This window comes from Echinops telfairi, unplaced genomic scaffold, assembly GCF_000313985.2.
Source record: "Echinops telfairi isolate 266 unplaced genomic scaffold, ASM31398v2 ScPeMD7_7469;HRSCAF=8507_0, whole genome shotgun sequence".
Taxonomy (NCBI): Eukaryota; Metazoa; Chordata; class Mammalia; order Afrosoricida; family Tenrecidae; genus Echinops; species Echinops telfairi.
Genome location: NW_022111372.1, coordinates 27,594,675 through 27,601,086, shown reverse-complemented (window position 1 = coordinate 27,601,086; position 6,412 = coordinate 27,594,675).

Sequence of the window (6,412 nt, the reverse complement as noted above, 5' to 3'; positions counted from 1 at the left end):
TTCTCAGAGTTTTACTCCTTTGACATTCTCAAGAGAGGATATTCTCATAACAGAATTTTCGCAGCTGTCTCTGGTGCTGGGACATAAACTAGGCAAGAGGTTACTTGCAAATCACATTCGATGTACACCACCTGTAGCTCCACCTTTGTTCTTGCCTGGGTTGTACTATGCTCAGACTGATTGCGGACTGATGATGGTTATCTGTCCATTTACCCATCCATTATGTATTTATTGACATCTACTACTATTTATAAAAGGAGTCCTGGTGGGTTACATGGGCTGTGAACTCCAAGGTCAGCTTGTTTGAAATCGCCAGCAGCTCTGAGGGACAAATACGAGGCCTTCTACCCCCGTGACAAGTTAGTCTCAGAAACCCACAGAGAGCAGTTTTGCCCTGTTGTAGAGGTTTGCCATTAGTTGGAATAGACGCAAAGGTAGTGAGCTTGAGTTTGGCTATTTATGATGGGTGGATCAAGTATTGGGCTGCTATGTGCAAGTTCAGCAGTTTACACCCACCAGCTTCGCTGAGGGAGACAGATGAGGCTGCATCGCATTGCTAAGGAGTTATATAGGGGGAACCTTGCCGAAGATGTGAGCTATTTTACTCGAAAGGTTATAGCAATATTAGATCTGCTTATGAGTGGTAGACTAGCCATTCTGAGACTCCACTTCCTCCTTTTAATAATGGAATGATGATCATAGCAACAACCTCACAGAGTTGATGTGAAGATCAAATAAGATAATAGAAGGCAAAGGGCATTTGTGCACTTTAAAACCTGCTATTAGTGTGCGTGTGTATATATGTGTGTATGCTTGAGGGTGTGTATTATATACATCTATATTAATTTGTTAGGGCTGCCCTGACAAATGACTATACAGATGACAAGATTTAGAACAGCAAAAAATGTGTTCTCTCGTGGCTCTGGAGGCTAAAAGTTCAACATCAAGGTGTTGGTAGGGCTGTCCCTGAAGTCTCTATGGGCGATTCCTTCCTGACTTGCAGCTTCAAGTGGCTCCAGGTGCTCCTTGGCTTACAGCAGCACAGTGATAGTCAGCCTCCATCCTCCCATGCCTTTCTTTGCTCTCTTTATTAAGACCCTTGTTAATGGTATAAGAACCGATCCACTTGACCCATCTTGAGATTCCTTAGTGTAGACAGTACTTTTTTCTTCTTTTTTTCGATCATTTTATTGGGGGTTCATACAGCTCTTATCACTATATATACATGCATCTATTGTGTCAAGCACATTTGTACATTTGTTGCCATCATCATTTTCAAAACATTTTCTTTCCACTTGAGCCTTTGGTATCAGCTTCTCATTTTTTCTCCCTCCCTCCCCCACCCTCCCTGCCTCATGAACTCCTGATGATTTATAAATCATTATTTTTTCATCTTACACTGACCAATGTCTCCCTTCATCCACTTTTCTGTTGTCTGTTCCCGAGGGAGGGGGTTTATGTAGATCAGTTCCCCCTTTCTCCCCCACCTTCCCCTTCCCCTCCTGATATCGCTACTCTCATTATTGGTCCTGAGGGGTTTATCTGTCCTGGATTCCCTGTGTTTCCAGCTCTTATCTGTACTTATGTACATGCTCTGGTCTAGCCGGATTTGTAAGGTAGAATTGGGGTCATGATAGTGGGGGGAGGAATCATTAAAGAACTAGAGGAAAGTTGTATGTTTCAGCAGTGCTATACTGCACCCTGACTGGCTCCTCTCTTCCTTGGGACTCTTCTGTAAGGGAATGTCCAATTGTCTACAGATGGGCTTTGGTCCTCCACTCTGCACTCCCCATCATTCACATTGATATGATTTTTTATTCTGGGTCTTTGATGCCTGATCCCATGGACACCTCATGATCACACAGGCTGGTGTGCTGCTTCCAAGTGGACTTTTTTACTTCTCAGCTAGATGGCTGCTTGTTTGTCTTCATGCCTTTAAGACCCTGGACATTATATCCATTATATCTTTTTTTAAAAAAAATCATTTTATTGGGGGTTCTCACAGCTCTTATAATAATCCACACATCAATTGTATCAAGCACATTTGTACATATGTTGCCATCATCATTTTAAAACATTTTTTCCTGCTTGAGCCCTTGGTATCAGCTCCTCTTTTTTTAAAATTAAATGCTTTTATTGGGGGGAGGGGGAACAATATCTTTTGATAGCCCGGCACCATCAGCTTCTTCACCACATTTGCTATACACCCATTTTGTCTTCAGCGATCATGTTGGGAAGGTGAACATCACGGAATGCCAAATTATTAGAATAAAGTGTTCTTGCGTTGAGGGAGTACTTGAGTAGAGGCCAAATGCTCATCTGCTATCTTGGTACTTAACATACATAGATCTATTTCCCTATCATTATATATAAACATATTTACATATGCACATGCCTGTATTTAGACCCCTATAAATGCCCTTGCTTCCTAGTTCTTTCCTTTCTTTCCTTTTACTTTCCTCTTGTCCCACTATCATGTTCAGCCTTCATTCGGGCTTTAGTAATTCCTCTCGGTTACATTGCCCTTGATCAAGTCCTACCAGGCCTCCTGTGCCCTCCTTGCTGTCAATTTTAGATCATTTATTGTTGCCTTGTCCCTGGGTTTGTTAACACCTATCCTTCCTTTCTTCCACCTCCCCCTCTCCCCCCAGACCAATAGGTCCCATTGTTTTCTCCCCTGGACTGTTTATCCTGCCTATCTTATCTAGATTGGCATGCACAGACAATAATACGCACAAAAACAAGACAGAGTAAAACAAAACAACAACAACAAAACGATGACAGAAAGAAAGAAAGCAATGCTTTATAAATAGTTCGAGGTCTGTTGATTGACCTTTGGGAGTGTTGTCTGTTCAGGTCTGCTGGGGTGCCATGCCCTGGCCCCAAAGTCTATTTTTGGTATTTCCCGGGGACTTCATTGCTTTGATCCCCTCGCTGCTCTGTTACACGCCCTTAGCGTTTCGCCCTGATGTGGTGGCGTTAGAGTGGACACTATTCCCTCACTGTGCCTCCAGTGGTGTCCTTCATAGCGCTATGGGTCAGCGAGGGATGTCTTGTCTCGTGGTGGGCTGGCCCTATGGTCCTCTTTGTGCATTGTCTGCTCTAAGCAGGAATATAGTCCTGGGGGCTTGATGGGTCAGGATGTGCTCCACTCTCTCTCCTTCCCTTTCATCTGCTCCTGTGTGCTCTGATCAGACATGTCCCTCTCCCTGAGCTGTAGCTCCAGTGCTGTCCTCTGTAGTGCATTCTTCTGGGAGGGAAGTGGGGTGCCCACATAGTTGGGATCGGGGTCGGCCCTGCAGACCTCTCTATTGGTTCCCTGCTTCATGCCAGGATGTTGCCTTCAAAACTTGATGCACTGGGTTGAAGTCTGGGCCCTCTCTTCCTCTCCTGTGGAGATTCTTAATAAATTATATCTATAATTATCCCCCGCAGCCTCCTAGGAAATCACATTTACAGATACCAGAGATGAGGACCTGGCTGTATCTTTTGTGGCGTCATCATGCATGCTGTTACCACATCTTCTTAGAAGAAAGATTCTGAGACAAAGATTCCAGTTTTAGTATGATATCTGGATGGTGTTCCAGCAAACACAATAGGGAGCTTGGGAAGGGCGCAGACAAGGGCAGGTTGCATGGTCATAAAGGATACATTATTCTGAACCTCACTTTTGTGGGGAACTAGAGCTTAATATCCCTTAAAATCCAAACAAAAACTCCCTGTCATTGAGTGGATGCTGACTCATAGGGGCCCTATGGACAGGATGGAACTGACCCTATGAGTCTTTGAGAGTCACTCTTTACAGGAATAGAAAGTCCATCTCCCTCCCGCAGAGTAGCTGGTAGTTTCGAACTGCTGCCCTTGCAGTCAGCAGTCCAACACATAGCCACTGTGCCACCACAGAGCTGTGAAAGCATGCTGAACCTGCACCTCAGATTGTTTCCACCCTAGGAAGCATTTCACCATCCACTCTCATTATTCTCTGTGTGAGGCTTCTCTGGAGGCAATTATGGACCTCCATTATGGACCTGCAGGTGAGGTTCTAGCAACATCACAGGTATTAAAAGATGGAAGGCAGACCAGAGTGCACTGAAAAGAAAGAAGACAATGGTATACGGATGGGCCACTTAAGTGTCTGCTACTGACCGAGGTACACATGTGCAGCCACCCCCCAACTATCACTGAAGGCTCGCATGGTGCTATGATGTTGAACACTTTTCAACAGAGATTTCTAAAAGTAGGAAGAAAGCCCTGGTGATCTGTGTTTGGACATCAGCTAGTAAAAATCCTGTTGATCACAACTATCTAACCAATCCCTGAGATGTCTCAGGACCAGCCAGCATTTCTTTCTATTGAGCATGGGTTCATCTTGACAGTGATGAATAAGAGCAAATGGTGTTAGCTTTGGGTGGCCAACTGTGCCACATGGCCTGCAATATCGCAAAATCTGCAAACCAGAGAGTAGCTGACCAGTACACGCCAAATGCTTGAAGTCAAATGCACATCTTTGGTTTATTTTGGAGCCCGTGCACTGACCAGGAGCCCTTCCTCTGGGGTCCTCAGGCATCTTGGCAGCCATGTGAGCAGTAAGATCCCCCTTTCTGTCTTTCTATCTGTCTTTGTTCCGGACTAGACTTCTGCAGCTTTGTTTTAACCAGCACACACCCTTTATCCTTCCTTTCTTCTCCCTGACAGCCTGGTGTAGTACAGATCTGAGAGGCAGCCAGTTCCACATAGTGCTGAGAGCAGACACACCTTGAGCAGGTTCTGAAATGTTTTTGATATCAGGTGCTTGACTACTAACAGAAAGGTTGGAAGTTCAACTTCACTCACAGGTGCCTTGTAAGAAAGGTCTGACAATCTACCTCCGAAAAACCAGCTGTTGAAGATCCTCTTGAACATAGTTCTACTCCGAGATACCTAGGGTTGCCACGAGTCAGATGGGACTGGGCAGCATTGGTTTGTTTGTTGGGGGGGGGGGTGTTGGAGTAGACCCAGAGCTCCACGCAGAGAGACAAAAAGATCCGACCCCCTTTTTGTATGTGCACTCCTGGTATAACAACTACTGTTAGCTTTCCACCTACCAGGGGAGATGGGGTTCATCAGAGTTCAGAGACGGCACATGGGACTATGCCTTTCTGTGGAGAGCGACTTGTCCATTGCAGGCCCTTGATTCTGCTGACACCTTTGTTTGGGTCATAGCCACTGTGTTTGGGGACAGACCAGAAATGAAATGCCATCCCCACACACAGAGCTTCTACCAGGCCTTTGGAATTGAGTGGAGGGACAAGCGAGCCGTGTCACTGTCACAGGAAAGGATTTCCATTGATGCAAAGGATTGATGGAATTGCAAGCCCGGGCTCCTAGTCCAGCTCTTCAGCCTCTGCTTCCTCTAGGGAGAGGTCGTGTGTCCATGGTCAGCAGAACAAAGGCCAGGCCGCTCATGAATATTTCAAAAAGGTAAACACAGCAGTGGCATCTCGAATGATGCATTGCTCCTGGAGGGTGATTCTGACCAGGCTGCAAGGCAGGAGCCCAGGGCTCTGCAAGGAACTACCTAAGGCATCTTGGCATGTGTCTGGTGTGAAGCTCTTCCATCTGTTGGAGCACTGAGCCCAGGTGATGGCCTCTTGCTTTCCCGCCCCCGTGGCTTGTCCTCGAGCACCCACCTTAGCTTACCACCTGCTGTTGTTCACTGAGGACGTTGGGACGCACAGCGACCCTAAGGACAAGAGAAACAATGGACTACTGACTGGTCTGGTGCCAGACTCCCAGTGGTTCTTACGACGGAGCTCACTGTTGCTTCGCAGACACCGCGTCTGGTCCATCTTGTCAAGGACCGTCCTCTGTGTCACTGCCCCTCTACTCTACCAAGGCCGGTAGCCTTCTCCAGGGACTGGTCTCTCCTGACAGCATGTCCAGAACATGTGCGAACAAGTCTGGCCATCATTGCTTCTAAAGAGCATTCTGGTCATACTTCCTCCAAGACCGATTTGTTTGGGTTTGGGGTTTCTTTGACAGTCATGACACTTTCACTATTCTTCCCCTGGACCAGAATGAAAATGCATCACCTTTTCTTCAGTCTTTCATATGTCTAACTTTCATGTGCATAAAAGGATTTTGAAAATATTACCTAGTCCTTAAAAGAATAATTTGTTCATCCAGCCTGTCCTATCCAGACAGACCTGCGGAGACAACAACATGCACAAAAACAAGACAGAGCAAAACCATGCAACAATGTACAACAAAACAGCAACAACATCAAGCCACTGACAAAGAACAAATTAAAACACACCAAGAAAGAAAAGCTTGTAGTTGTTCAAGGATCGCTGACCTTTAAGAGTGTTTTCCAGTCCAGCCTGTTGGGGCACCACGCCCTGTCCCCAATGTCCACCCTCATCATTCCCTGGGG